The sequence below is a fragment of the Arachis ipaensis genome, chromosome B6 (genome assembly GCF_059453495.1).
Source record: "Arachis ipaensis isolate K30076 ecotype BB chromosome B6, ASM5945349v1, whole genome shotgun sequence".
NCBI classification, from domain to species: domain Eukaryota; kingdom Viridiplantae; phylum Streptophyta; class Magnoliopsida; order Fabales; family Fabaceae; genus Arachis; species Arachis ipaensis.
In genome coordinates this window covers 90,694,332-90,709,899 of record NC_142441.1, presented here as the reverse complement: position 1 = coordinate 90,709,899, position 15,568 = coordinate 90,694,332, and the positions used below count along the sequence as shown (strand labels likewise).

The following is a 15,568-nucleotide window of genomic DNA, read 5'->3' as shown; positions in this document are numbered from 1 at the left end:
GCTCTGTTCTGGCGCTGAACACCAGACAGATGCTCCTCCAGGGTGTGATTTTTCTTCTGCTATTTTTGATTCCGTTTTCAATTTTTATATTTATTTTGTGACTCCACATGATCATGAACCTAAGAAAACATGAAAAACAATAAAAATAAGAATTAGATAAACATTGGGTTGCCTCCCAACAAGCGCTTCTTTAATGTCAATAGCTTGACAGTGGGCTCTCATGGAGCCTCACAGATGTGCAGAGCTTTGTTGAGACTCTCCAACACCAAACTTAGAGTTTGGATATGGGAGTTCAACACCAAACTTAGAGTTTGGTTGTGGCCTCCCAACACCAAACTTAGAGTTTGACTGTGGGGGCTCTGGTTGACTCTGCTTTGAGAGAAGCTTTTCAAGCTTCCTCTCCATGGTTGCAGAGGGAGATCCTTGAGTTTTGAATACAAGGGAGTTCTCATTCCATTGAAGGACTATTTCACCTCTGTCAACATCAATCACAGCTCTTGCTGTGGCCAGGAAAGGTCTTCCTAGGATGATGGATTCATCCTCTTCCCTTCCAGTATCCAGGACTATGAAATCAGTAGGTATGTAAAGGCCTTCAACCTTTACTAATACATCTTCTACTTGTCCATAAGCCTGTTTTCTTGAGCTGTCTGCCATCTCTAGTGAGATTTTAGCAGCTTGCACCCCATAGATTCCCAGTTTCTCTATTACAGAGAGGGGCATGAGGTTTATTCCTGAACCAAGGTCACACAGAGCCTTAAAGATCATGGTGCCTATGGTACAGGGTATTATGAACTTTCCAGGATCCTGTCTCTTCTGAGGCAATGTCAGTTGATCCAGATCACTTAGTTCATTGATGAACAAGGGAGGTTCAACTTCCCAAGCATCAATGCCAAACAATTTGGCATTCAGCTTCATGATTGCACCAAGAAACTTGGCAGTTTGCTCTTCAGTGACATCCTCATTCTCTTCAGAAGAGGAATACTCATCAGAGCTCATGAAGGGTATAAGGAGGTTCAATGGAATCTCTATGGTCTCTAGATGAGCCTCAGAGTCCTTTGGTTCCTCAGAGGGAAGCTCCTTATTGATCACTGGACGTCCCAGGAGGTCTTCCTCCTTGGGATTCACGTCCTCTCCTTCCCTTACAGGTTCGGCCATGGCACTTATGTCAATGGCCTTGCACTCTCCTTTTGGGTTCTCTTCTGTATTGCTTGGGAGAGTACTAGGAGGGATTTCAGTGATCCTCTTACTCAGCTGGCCCACTTGTGCTTCCAGATTTCTAATGGAAGATCTTGTTTCATTCATGAAACTTACAGTGGCCTTAGATAGATCAGAGACTAGATTTGCTAAATTAGAAGCATTTTGTTCAGAGTTCTCTGTCTGTTGCTGAGTTGATGATGGAAAAGGCTTGCTATTGCTAAACCTGTTTCTTCCACCATTATTAAAGCCTTGTTGGGGCTTTTGATCCTTCCATGAGAAATTTGGATAATTTCTCCATGTTGAGTTATAGGTGTTTCCATAAGGTTCACCTAAGTAATTTACCTCTGCTATTGCAGGGTTCTCAGGATCATAAGCTTCTTCTTCAGAAGAAGCCTCTTGAGTACTGTTGGATGCAGCTTGCATTCCATGCAGACTCTGAGAAATCATATTGACTTGCTGAGTCAATATTTTGTTCTGAGCCAATATGGCATTCAGAGTATCAACTTCAAGAACTCCCTTCTTCATAGGCGTCCCATTGCTCACAGGATTCCTTTCAGAAGTGTACATGAACTGGTTATTAGCAACCATGTCAATGAGTTCTTGAGCTTCTGCAGGCGTTTTCTTTAGGTGAATGGATCCACCTGCAGAAGTGTCCAGTGACATATTTGATAGCTCAGATAAACCATCATAGAATATATCCAGGATGGTCCATTCTGAAAGCATGTCAGAAGGACACTTTTTGGTCAACTGTTTGTATCTTTCCCAAGCTTCATAGAGAGATTCACCTTCTTTCTGTCTGAAGGTTTGAACATCAGCTCTAAGCTTGCTCAGCTTTTGAGGAGGAAAGTACTTGGCTAAGAAAGCCGTGACCAGCTTATCCCAAGAGTTCAGGCTGTCTTTAGGTTGAGAATCCAACCATAATCTAGCTCTGTCTCTTACAGCAAAAGGGAAAAGCATGAGCCTGTAGACTTCAGGATCTACTCCATTAGTCTTAACAGTATCACATATCTGCAGGAATTCAGTTAAGAACTGAAAAGGATCTTCAGATGGAAGTCCATGAAACTTGCAGTTCTGCTGCATCAGAGAAACTAATTGAGGTTTCAGCTCAAAGTTGTTTGCTCCAATGGCAGGAATGGAGATGCTTCTTCCATGTAAATTGGAATTAGGTGCAGTAAAGTCACCAAGCATCCTCCTTGCATTATTATTATTTTCGGCTGCCATCTCCTCTGCCTGTTCGAAAATTTCTGAAAGGTTATCTCTGGATTGTTGTATTTTAGCTTCTCTTAATTTTCTCTTCAGAGTCCTTTCAGGTTCTGGATCTGCTTCCACAAGAATGTTCTTATCCTTGCTCCTGCTCATATGACAAGGAAGAATGGCCAGAAAAATGATAATAATAATAGAGATCCTTTATACCACAGTATAGGGATCCCTTTGTGAGTGGAAGAGAAGGGGGAGACAAAGAATGTGATGTAAAGGAAGAAATGCAACTGTGAGGATGGAAGAGAGATGAAATGAGATGTTAGGATATGAATGAATAAATAGAATGAGATGGGGGAGGAATAATTTTCGAAAATTATTTTTGAAAAGGAGTTAGTGATTTTTGAAAATCGTTTTTGAAAAATATTTAGTAAAATTTTTTTTTCGAAAAATTTTTTTTTTGAAAATAGAAATAAAAATAATTGGTTAATTAAAAAGAAATTTTTAAAAAAGGGGGAGGTATTTTCGAAAATTAGAAAGGGAGAATTAGTTAGGTGGTTTTGAAAAAGTTAAGAAACAAACAAAAAGTTAGTTAGTTAGTTGAAACAAATTTTGAAAAGATAAGAAGTTAGGAGGTTAGAAAAGATATTTTGAAAAGATATTTTTGAAAAAGATAAGATAAGAAGATTTTTTTGAAAAGATATGATAGAAATTAGTTTTTGAAAAAGATTTGATTTTTAAAATCACAATTAATGACTTGATTCATAAGAAATCACAAGATATGATTCTAGAACTTAAAGTTTGAATCTTTCTTAACAAGCAAGTAACAAACTTCAAATTTTTGAATCAAAACCTTAATTGATTAGTTATTTTCGAAAATTTTATATAAAAATAAGAAAAAGATTTTTGAAAAATAATTTTGGAATTTTTGAAAATAACTAAGAATTTTGAAAAAGATTTGATTTTTGAAAAAGATAAGATTTTCAAATTGAAAATTTGATTTGACTCATGAGAAACAATTTGATTTTAAAAAATTTTGAAAAAGTCAATCCAAATTTTCGAATTTGATGAGAGAAAAAGGGAAAGATATTTTTTTTATTTTTGAAATTTTTATGAAAAACATGAAAAATATGCAATGCATGAAATTTTTAGATCAAAACAATGAATGCATGCAAGAATGCTATGAATGTCAAGATGAACACCAAGAACACTTTGAATGTCATGATGAACATCAAGACACAATTTTGAAAAATCTTTAATGCAAAGAAAACATGCAAGACACCAAACTTAGAATTCTTTAATGCTTAGACACTAAGAATTCAAGAATGCATATGATAAACATGAAAAGACACAAAACAAAAAATCATCAAGATCAAACAAGAAGACTTACCAAGAACAACTTGAAGATCATGAAGAACACTATGAATGCATGAAATTTTTGAAAAATGCTAGATGCATATGCAAGTGACACCAAACTTATGATATGACTCAAGACTCAAACAAGAAACATGAAATATTTTTTTGATTTTTATGATTTTCTAATTTTTTTGGATTTTTTTCGAAAATTATATGAAAAAAAGAAAAAAATAAGGATTCCAAAATTTTTAATATGAATTCTAGGAATCTTGCCATGTTAGTCTAAAGCTTCAGTCCAGGAATTAGACATGGCTCACTAGCCAGCCAAGCTTTCAATGAAAGCTCCAGTCCAAAACACTAGACATGGCCAATGGCCAGCCAAGCTTTAGTCTTTAACACGAGAGTATATTGCTCTTTGATAACAAAGTGCAAGCCTCAGTCCAAATAAATTTAGATATGGCTTTACAGCCAGCCAGGCTTCACATGCTTCATGAAACACTAGAATTCATTCTTAAAAATTTTGAATAAATTTTTGAAAACATTTTTATTTTATTTTTTTCGAAAACAGATGAGAAAATTTTAGAAATATTTTTGAAAAATTTTTGAAAACAAAACGAAAAGAAAATTACCTAATCTGAGCAACAAGATGAGCCGTCAGTTGTCCAAACTCAAACAATCCCCGGCAACGGCGCCAAAAACTTGGTGCTGTTGCCGGATCAAAAGGGAATCTGGCACTGATGTTACCGGACCAAAAGCTTGCCGAAAACTCAAACAATCCCCGGCAACGGCGCCAAAACCTTGGTGCACGAAATTGTGATCTCTGGTAATGGCTCCAAAAACTTGGTGCTCTAATCTCAATTCATAAATTGTCACAACTTCGATACAACTAACCAGCAAGTGCACTGGGTCGTCCAAGTAATACCTTACGTGAGTAAGGGTCGAATCCCACGGAGATTGTTGGTATGAAGCAAGCTATGGTCACCTTGTAAATCTCAGTTAGGCAGATATAAAACAGTGATATGGTTTTCGAATAATGAATAATAAAATAGGGATAGAGATACTTATGTAAATCATTGGTAGGAATTTCAGATAAGCGAATGGAGGTGCTTTTCGTTCCTCTGAACCTCTGCCTTCCTGCTATCTTCATCCAATCAGTCGTACTCCTTTCCATGGCTGGCTTTATGCAAGGGCATCACCGTTGTCAGTGGCTACATCCCCTCCTCTCAGTGAATAATATGCTCACGCACCCTGTCACGGCACGGCTATTCATCTGTTGGTTCCCGATCATGCTGGAATAGGATTCACCCTCCTTTTGCGTCTGTCACTAACGCCCAGCACTCGCGTGTTTGAAGCTCGTCACAGTCATTCAATCATTGAATCCTACTCAGAATACCACAGACAAGGTTTAGACCTTCCGGATTCTCTTGAATGCCGCCATCATTCTAGCTTACGCCACGAAGATTCTGGTTAGGAGATCTAAGAGATATTCATTCTAGCTTATTTCATGTAGAACGGAAGTGTTTGTCAGGCACGTGTTCATATGGGAGATGGTGATGAGCGTCACACATAATCATCACCTTCATCACGTTCTTGGGTGCGAATGGATATCTTAGAAGCGAAATAAGATGAATTGAATAGAAAACAGTAGTACTTGCATTAATCTTTGAGGAACAGCAGAGCTCCACACCTTAATCTATGGAGTGTAGAAACTCTACCGTATGAAAATACATAAGTGAAGGTTCAGGCATGGCCGAGATGGCCAGCCCCCAAAACCTGATCACAGGATCAAAATACAATCCAGGATGCCTAATACAATAGTAAGAGGTCCTATTTATAATAAACTAGTCACTAGGGTTTACATGAGTAAGTAATTGATGCATAAATCCACTTCCGGGGCCCACTTGGTGTGTGTTTGGGCTGAGCTTAAGTGTAGCACGTGCAGAGACCATTTGTGGAGTTGAACGCCAGTTTCTGTGCCAGTTTGGGCGTTCAACTCTAGTTCTGGATCCTTTTCTGGCGCTGGACGCCAGATTTGGGCAGAAGGCTGGCGTTGAACGCCAGTTTATGTCATCAATTCTTGGCCAACGTATGGACTATTATATATTTCTGGAAAGCCCTGGATGTCTACTTTCCAACGCAATTGGAAGCGTGCCATTTCGAGTTCTGTAGCTCCAGAAAATCCACTTTGCGTGCAGGGAGGTCAGAATCCAACAGCATCAGCAGTCCTTTTTCAACCTCTAAATCTGATTTCTGCTCAAGTCCCTCAATTTCAGCCAGAAAATACCTGAAATCACAGAAAAACACACAAACTCATAGTAAAGTCTAGAAATGTGAATTTAACATAAAAACTAATGAAAACATCCCTAAAAGTAACTAGATCCTACTAAAAACATACTAAAAACAATGTCAAAAAGCGTATAAATTATCCGCTCATCATCTGCCCTCCCTTGAGTGAGCTTTTCCTGGGAAGAAGTTCCTTCATATACTTGATGAATGCAGGCATTTGTTGAATTGCCTTGATGAATGGTATGTTCACATGCAGAGATGCAAACAAGTCTAGGAACCTTGAGTATATTATTTTTCCCACAGCACCATTTAGCAGTTGAGGGAATGGTGCATAGAGCTTCAGCAGCTCTTGTTGTGAGATTTCTGGTTCTTTGTGCTTTCTATCCTCCTCCTTTGTTGAGTTGTCTTTAGGTTGTTTGCGCATTTTTCCTTGCTTGTCTTCAATCTCTTGATCACTTGTAGTGACCATTTTGCAATCTTCCCATCTTACTTTCTTTGCTTCTCCCTTGGGGTTTTTCTCCATGTCACTTGGGAAGCTATCAGTAGGTTTGGGAATCTTCTCAGCTAAATATCCCACCTGGAATTCCAGCTTCCTAATGGTCTCTCCCTGGTTCTTAATATTGACTCGCACCTCCTCTTTGAACACCTTATTTTCTTGAATCTCTTGGCATATTCCTTCAAGTAAGGCTTCAATCTTAGAGAGCTTGTCATCAATTGATGAGTGGTTCGGAGTAGATGTGCTATTTTGGTTTTGATAAGTATGTGGAGAAGTGTTGTTGTGGGGGTGTTGAGATGTCCTCTGGGTGAATTACTTTTGATCTTGCTCACTTCCCCACCCAAAGTTCGGGTGATTTCTCCATCCAGGGTTGTAAGTCTTGGAGTATGGATCATAGTTTTTCCTTGGTGAATTCCCAATGTAGTTGGCTTGCTCCTGACTCCCCTCTGCTTCTTCGTTTACTCCTTCTTGTGTTGTTGATGAAGTGGAGATTGCTGCTACTTGGTTCCTCTCCATCTTCTTGGTGAGGTCAGCCAGCTGCTAGGTAATGAGCTTGTTTTGGGCCAACAGAGCATCTACATTGTTTTGCTCCATCACTCCTCTTGTGTTCCCTCTTTCGGAAGCATAGAAGTAGTCGTTTTTTGCTACTGTTTCAATAACATCTATGGCTTCCTCAATGGTCTTTTTCTTGTTCAAGGATCCTCCAGATGAATGGTCTACTGCCTTCTTTGACTCATAAGAGAGCCCTTCATAGAAAATGTGCAGCTGGACCCATTCGTTGAACATGTCAGGTGGACACCTCCTTGTTAAGTCTTTGAACCTCTCCCATGCTTCATATAGAGTCTCACCATCTTGTTGCCTGAAGGTTTGAACCTCAGCTCTCAGCCTATTGATTCGTTGAGGAGGGTAGAATCTTGCTAAGAATTTGTTCACCACATCCTCCCAAGTTGTCAAGCTCTCCCTTGGGAAGGATTCCAGCCACTTGGCTGCCTTGTCTCTGAGTGAGAAGGGAAATAAGAGCAGTCTATAGGCGTCAGGATGAACACCATTAGATTTCACTGTGTCACATATTCTCAGGAAGGTGGTCAAATATTGATTGGGGTCTTCTTGAACACCTCCTCCAAACGAACAGTTGTTCTGAACAAGGGTGATGAGCTGTGGTTTAAGTTCAAAGTTGTTGGCATGGATTGTTGGCTTTTGGATGCTACTTCCACAATTGCCTGGGTTTGGATTAATGTAAGAGCCCAAAACTCTTCTATCCTCCCCAGCATGATTTGCTCCACCTCCTCTGCCATGGTTGTGAGTCTCTTCTTCATGATGATTTTCCATGTTTTCTTCCATGTTTGGTTCAAAGTATTCCTCAAACTGTTCCTCCTCTTTTTCAGCACCAACTACTCGTTTTTCTTTTGCCTCCCTCCTTAGTCTAAGGAAGGTTCTCTCCGGTTCAGAATCAAAGGAAGTTGAAGCCCCGCTTCTTCTCCCTGTCATACAACCAACAAGTACAAGCAGAGAAAATAGGTGCAGACAGTATTTGTGTCAGAATTGCTATTAGTTGTGGGTGATGCAATATATCAAACAGTTAGTGGGTTAGCAAACAGAATTAAAAATAACAAAGACAAAACAAAAGAGTAGAGGTTGAAGGGAAGAAGTATAACTAAAACAAAAAGTAAATCACTCAAACAGAAAATGAAATTCACAAAATAAAATGCTCAATCTAGTGATCTTCCAATCTAATCATTGTTGATGCACAATCAATCCCCGGCAACGGTGCCATAAACTTGATGCACGGAAAACTTGTCTCTCAACAAATCTCCCTTCGGCAAGTGTACCGAAGTTGTAGTCAAGTAAAAACTCACAATAGAGTGAGGTCGAATCCCACAGGGATTGATTGATCAAGCAACTTTAATTAGAAGAATGTTCTAGTTGAGCGAGTCCAAGATTTGGGTTGAGAGTTGCTGAAAATAAATGACGGGAATGTAAATAACAGAAAAGTAAATGCTAGAATTAAAGGACTGGAAGTAAATGACTAAAAATAAATTGCAGAATTGTAAATGGGAATGGGGGATTTGCTCATAAAAGTAAATGGCAGAAATTAAAGAGAATGGGTAAGATCAGAGATGGGGAGTTCATTGGGCTTAGGAGATGTTGCAATTCTCCGGATCAAGTTCATTTTCATCTCTTCGTCAATCAATGCACTCATTGATCTCCTTGGCAATCTTAAGTGATTGAATTACAATTTCTTGCAATTCAATCTCTCAAATCTTGATCAATAGCCAATTCCTTGGTCAATTGCTCATGAGAAGAGATGAAGTATGGTCACTGATTATACCATATGCATTTCCCAAATCAAGTATTGAGAGGGTTATAGTCACATACCCATCCAAACCCAATTTGGTCCAGCATGAGAAAGCATTTCTAGCTTGATCTCTTCATTCCTCTTTCAAGGTTCAAAAGAGATCCAAGTTTGAATAGCTTCTCTTCCAAGATAACTACTCAATTGGATAAAGATCGAAAGCTTTCAAGTAAAATCAAGAGGAAAGATAGAAGAAGAATAATGAAAATTAGTATTGATCCATCAAATTACAACAGAGCTCCCTAACCCAATGAAAGGGGTTTAGTTGTTCATAGCTCTTGAAAATGAAAACAAAGATGGAGAATACATCATAAAACTAGAATTTGCAAAGAAAGTAAAATACAGAGAGTAGTTCTCTTTTTCCCAGCCTCCAGAGCTTCTTTACAATTCAAAGCTACTCCTATATATACTACTCTTCTCAGCTTCTAATTTACTCTTCAATTCTTGGGCCTTTGGATTTTGAGTTTGAAGCAGTTCTTTTCTTCATTTGGGCTTGACTTTACTTGCAGAGAGAAAGTGCTAAGTGGGCAGAGACTTCAGCTCAGGACGTTAGGGGTGTTAATATTTAGTGAGAATATAAGTTCGAGAACGTTAGTGACACTTAACATTGTCACTAACGTTCCAATGCACCCCTTTGCCTTACGTTAAAACCCACGTTAACTAGGTTAACGTGGCTTTTAACGTTGCCTTGTTAATCCTTCAAGAACGTTAGTGACACTCAACATTGTCACTAACGTTCTAGTGTGCCCCTTCTTGTTTCACGTTAAAGCCCACGTTAACTAGGTTAATGTGGCTTCTAACGTGGTCCTTGCCAACCTTCGAGAACGTTAGTGACACTCAACATTGTCATTAACGTTCCAATGTGCCCCTGGGTCTCACGTTAGAGTCCACGTTAACTAGGTTAACGTGGCCTCTAACGTAGCCATCTTTAGCCATCCCAACGTTAGTGACAATGTTGAGTGTCACTAACGTTGGCTCATCCTTCATTCCTCATCGTTAGCTTCCACATTAACCAAGTTAACGTGGAGGTTAACGTGACTCTTGGGGGTTGTGTGGTTGCTTCAACGTTAGTGACAATGTTGAGTGTCACTAACGTTGTCGACAACTCTTCATCCTTTACGTTAGTTCCCACGTTAACCAAGTTAACATGGGAGTTAACGTGGTACTTTGCACCATAGGCCAACGTTAGTGACAATGTTGAGTGTCACTAATGTTGGCTTCTCTTCCCCCCCCTTAACGTTAGAGGCCACGTTAACTAGGTTAACGTGGCTTCTAACGTGGCCACTTATGAGTAATTGCCAACGTTAGTGACAATGTTAAGTGTCACTAACGTTGGCTCAACTTCTCTTCTCCACATTAGAGTTCATGTTAACTTAGTTAACATGACTCTCTAACGCGGGCATTGATGGCTTTTTGAAAATGTTATTGGCAATCACTTTTCTCATTAATCTTGCAAGTTACCTCCCCTTTTCTTGCTTCTTTTTTGGTCCTGAAATCAAGCAATAAAGTGCATCAAAGCTCTAATCCAAGTCATGAGTAATGCAACATAATATTTATCACTAAACTTATGCAAAATCCTCATGAAATTATGTAAAATGCACAATGTATGCTTGAATCAAGGCATAAGTGAATATTTACCCAAAACTAGCTTATTTCCTAAAGAAATGTATGAAACTATCCTAAAAACAGTAAAGAAAAGGTCAGTGAAACTGGCCAAGATGCCCTGGCATCAAAAGGATTAAGAGGATTATAAAGGTTGATGAAAAGAAAAAGCCTTCCCAGCAAAGGACACTGCGCGATTTTCCAATCACTACTGTGAGCAGATGTTCCCCATTCTAGCTGAACGGAGTTACAACAACGAACACCTTTTTATCCTTCCGCCCCATATTGCTACTTTTGTTGAGCCGCAAATTGCACGAAGACAATGGGGCTTCCAACAGAGACAACCGAGGCAGATCAATCTTTCTTGGGTAGTCGAGTTCTACTCTAACTTCTACCTGCCAACCCTGCAGTCTATCTTTGTCCGTCAGAAGTAAGTCCCCATTACAGAAGAAGCCATTCAGAAAGCTCAAAGTCTTCCCACTATTCCAGAAGGATTGGACGCCTTTCAAGAAGCCGCACTCAAGCGCCAGATGTACCAATTTGACTGGGACGCTGTTCTCAGAGTTATCGCATTACCGGGCAGCAGATGGATCTACGGATACCATCGTACTCGCCCTAAGAGAATTTCGGTTTCAGCACTTACCTTGGAGGCTCACGTCTGGGCAAAGATCATGTCCCATTACGTCTTTCTGAGCACTCACGAGTCCTCCTTCACTGCAGACATGGCCATTCTACTATGGTGCATTGATGAACGGAAAACTTGTCTCTCAACAAATCTCCCTTCGACAAGTGTACCGAATTGTCGTCAAGTAAAACTCACAATAGAGTGAGGTCGAATCCCACAGAGATTAACGGATTAAGCAATCAATGGTTAATTGATTATCCTAGTTAGACGAATCATAATGGAGTGATAAGTAACAAGGAAATGTAAATTGACAGAGAAGTAAAGAAAGCAATAAAGTGCAGAAAAGTAAAATGACAAGAAAAGTAAATGTAAGAACTAAAAATAAAATGAACATTGGGATCAAGAGATATTGCAATCCTCCGGATCATGTTCATTCTCATCTCTTCCTCAATCAATGCACTCATTGATCTCCTTGGCAATCTTAAGTGATTGAATTACAATTTCTTGTAATTCAATATCTCAAATCTTGATCAATAGCTAATTCCTTCGTCAATTGCTCATGAGAAGAGATGAAGTATGGTCACTGATTATACCACATGCATTTCCCAAATCAAGTGTTGGAAGGATTATAGTCACATATCCATCCACACCCAATTTGGTCCAGCATGAGAAAGCATTTCTAGCATGATCTCTTCATTCCTCTTTCAAGGTTCAGAAGAGATCCAAGTATGAATAGTTTCTTTTCCAAGATAACTACCCAATTGGATGAAGATCGAAAGCTCTCTAGTAAAATCAAGAGGAAAGAAAAAAGAAGAAGAATAAGAACTACAATTGATCCATTGAATCACAATAGAGCTCTCTAACCCAATGTAAAGAGTTAGTTGATCATTGCTCTACAAAAATAGAAAAGAAAAAAAGTGCAGAAAAGTAAAGATGAAGATTAAAACTGGAAATAAAACTTCAAAATTCATAAATGAAATGTACAAAGAAAGAAAAAGAAAAGTGTGTGAGGGAAGGGAGTCCGAAGACCCCTCTTCAATCCCCCTTTTCAGAATTCTCCCTTTTTCCGGGCTTCCTTCAATGTAAAGACTAAGGCCTTTTATATAGGCTCTCCTAAATTACAAAATAAAATTAAAAGCAAATTACAATTAAATGAAAATTCCTATTCTAGATGCTTCTTGTGGCCTTGATTGGTTGACAATTGTGGGCCTGCTTGCTTGAACTTGGAAGTGGACTTGAGAGAGAAGTGAGATAAGTTGAGGTCCAGGTGCTAAAGTTAGTGCTAAAGTTAGCCACACTAATGCTACAAGTGTGGCGTTAGTGCTAAAGTTATTGTGGCTAACGTTGCACTTGCTGCCCAGTTGGTGTTTTTGGGGCTTAAAAGATGCCTCTTGTTTGTACTTAAATTTCATGCCTACTATAGAATATTATATATCTTTGGAAAGCTCTGAATGTTACCTTTCTAACGCAACTGGAATCACCTCAATTGGACCTCTGTAGCTCAAGTTATGCTCCTTTGAAATGGACATGGTTGCTGGCATATATGCCAACGTTACTGGAAATGTTAATTGCCAATAATGCTAGCAATTTCCCGTTTCTGAAGCTCAAACTTAGTGTCCACCCCATACTATTATATATCGTTGGAAAGCCCTGGATGTCTACTTCCCAATGCTTTTGGAAGCGCATCATTTGGAGCTATCAACTCGAGTTATACTTCTTGGAAGGTAAAGAGGTCAGTTGGCCTAAATACAGGCTGATACCATGTTCATCATTGAACTTTTGGGGCAGGTTTTCTCTCTCAAATTTAGTGTCAACCATGTAGTTCCAAATATGTTTGGAAAGCTCTGGAATCCTACTTTCCAATGCCACTGGAATCACTTCATTTGGAGCTTTGTGGCTCAAGTTATGCATGTTTGAAGAAGGCATGGTCAGGCTGCCAGGTGGGACTTTTGCCCACGTTAACTACCACGTTAACTAAGTTAACGTGGGAGTTAACGTGGCTTATTGGGGGCTTGTGAGTTCACTCCAACGTTAGTGAGAATGTTTGGTGTTACTAACGTTGTCGATCACCACCTTTCTCCACGTTAGCTTCCACGTTAACTAAGTTAACGTGGGAGCTAACGTGGCTTTGTTGTAACTTAGGCCAACGTTAGTGACAATGTTGAATGTCACTAACGTTGGCTTTCCCCCTTTCTTAACGTTAGAGGCCACGTTAACTAAGTTAACATGGTAACTAACGTGCCCACTTATGAGCTTGGTCCAACGTTAGTGATAATGTTAATTGTCACTAACGTTGGCTCCATTTCCTTTCTTCAAAGTTAATGCCACTAACTTTTCTCACTAACGTTGGGGCTTTCCTTCCTTCCACGTTAGTGCCTACGTTAGTGTAACTAACGTAGCCACTAACATGGCTCTTCTCTTCTTCTTTTGGCCTGAAATCAATCAAACAAAGTGCATCAAAGTCTTGCTCTTAATCATGGATCATGCATCATCCAATTTATCATATAATTCATGCAAAATCCTGATAAAATCACGTAAAATGCACAATGTATGCTTGAATTAAGATGTAAGTGAATGTCTACCCAAAACTAGCTTATTTCCTAAGAAAGTGCATGAAACTACCTTAAAAACAGTAAAGAAAAGGTCAGTAAAACTGGCCAAGATGCCCTGGCATCACAACACCAAACTTAAAGCTTGCTTGTCCCTAAGCAAGTACTGCAACAAGAGAATGATGAATGAATTCCAAGAGAAATGAGTCATTCTTGTGGAAGTCATGTCCCTGGTTTTATGGTGGTTTCATGCATAGCAACTTAGGTTCATTCCTTTACTGGCTTTCAGACCTTTATCATGTCCTAGAATACTCACTGTGATTGCATCCCATGAGACTTTTATTCATTGATCCTTTTGTTGTCATTTTAGGGCTTATTTGTGTTCTTTAAGCTAAGTGCTCTGTAAGGGGCAACTCTTTAAAATAAGCTTTCAGCCAACACTCCCGAACCAGTTGGTTCAAGGTGCTAGGTGTTGAAGCACCCCTAAGGACTTACTTGCTCAAGTCTCTCCCCCATACATACACACCACAGGCATATAGTTTATTTATTTTCTTTTCTTGAGACCTTGGTGTCCAGCACCTCTTTGGGTTACTAAATGCTCTGTAGTGAGGGTTACTCTTGATAGTGGACTTTCAGCTGATAATCCCGGGTTAGTTAACCCAAGTTACCAAGTGATGAAGCACCCCAAAGTGCTTATTCATCCAAGTAGATCCCTCACACAGGTGCACCACAGACACATGCTTCAAGATTAAAACCATTGGTGCCTAGCCTTATTGCTTACTTTTTTTCTTTTATTCTTCCACTTTCATTGTTCTTTCCCTCTTTCTTATAAGGATCTTCTTATTTAGCTAGTCTCATGGGGTGTGTCTCCAGCATAGTATTCATGACAGATAGTTGTCTTCCCACCCTTGTGGTTGAACCAACTTAGCTAACTTATGACCACACCACAAACTCATGAACTCATTTCATAGTATGAACTCTACTCTGGTCTTTTAAAAACACTCATTCTCCTTTCATTTGATTCAAAAGGACAAGCATACAAGTAAGTAAGGAGATGATGCAGTAATGACATTCAGACTAGCAAACACAGCTCTAATCAACAAAAAGCTTAAAAGACAGAATTGACATGCTTATTCACAGGGAGAAATCACACATGCATACAAAGAACATAGAAGACAATCATGCAAATTAAAGTTCTGGAAATAAGTAAGAGGAGAAAGGAACTTTACCACTTTGTATTTTATCTTCATTGTTGTTGCCCTTTTCCTCCTATTCTTCCCCTTCCCACACCAGACATAGAATGATTGCTTATACTCAAGCAACAATTAAAACAGTGGTGACGGGGTTTATGATGGATCATGAATGTCTTAAAATAAAGTGTGAGTATGCATGTGTTTCAGCAAGCAAGATTATGGATCACAACAAAAGCACAAGAAGTAAAACAGAGACAATGTGATTGCATTGATGAGTGGTGTTGGCATGGTACTTTGCATGAAAGTTAAGTGGCAACACCAAACTTAGTGTGCCACTGTCGATTTAGACTGTTGCAAGTACCCAGTGAAGATTGGAAATCAAATTGTTGCATGGCAACACCAAACTTAAAGTGCAATCATATGCCAAATTATTGAAAGTAAACTAAGCAAAGCAAGAAAATGTTACCTACGGTTGGGTTGCCTCCCAACAAGCGCTCTTTTAATGTCATTAGCTTGACATGTTGTTCACAACTTTCTTCCTCTTCTTCCAGTTTGTTAAGAGGAATGACCTCAAGAGGAAAGAGGAGCAAGTTAATGCCCCTTGTTTTGAGTGCCTCTCCCCAGCAAGCCTTCTTCTGTTGTTAGCTTGAGTAAACTTGCTTGTTGGGGGTAGGGGTGGGATAGCTTTTAGTTGACCTTTTCTTCTTCATGAAT

General features: G+C 39.3%; 2 non-coding genes across 2 annotated transcripts; both read left to right on the top strand.

Moving 5' to 3' along the window:
• Window positions 1-1,914: 1,914 nt before the first annotated feature.
• On the top strand, window positions 1,915-2,022 carry LOC148561725 (small nucleolar RNA R71). The gene has a single exon (XR_015888198.1). It is a non-coding gene; the product is annotated as a small nucleolar RNA R71 (small nucleolar RNA).
• A 5,294-nt stretch (window positions 2,023-7,316) lies between these two features.
• Window positions 7,317-7,420, top strand: LOC148561724 (small nucleolar RNA R71). The gene has a single exon (XR_015886903.1). It is a non-coding gene; the product is annotated as a small nucleolar RNA R71 (small nucleolar RNA).
• Window positions 7,421-15,568: the final 8,148 nt, after the last annotated feature.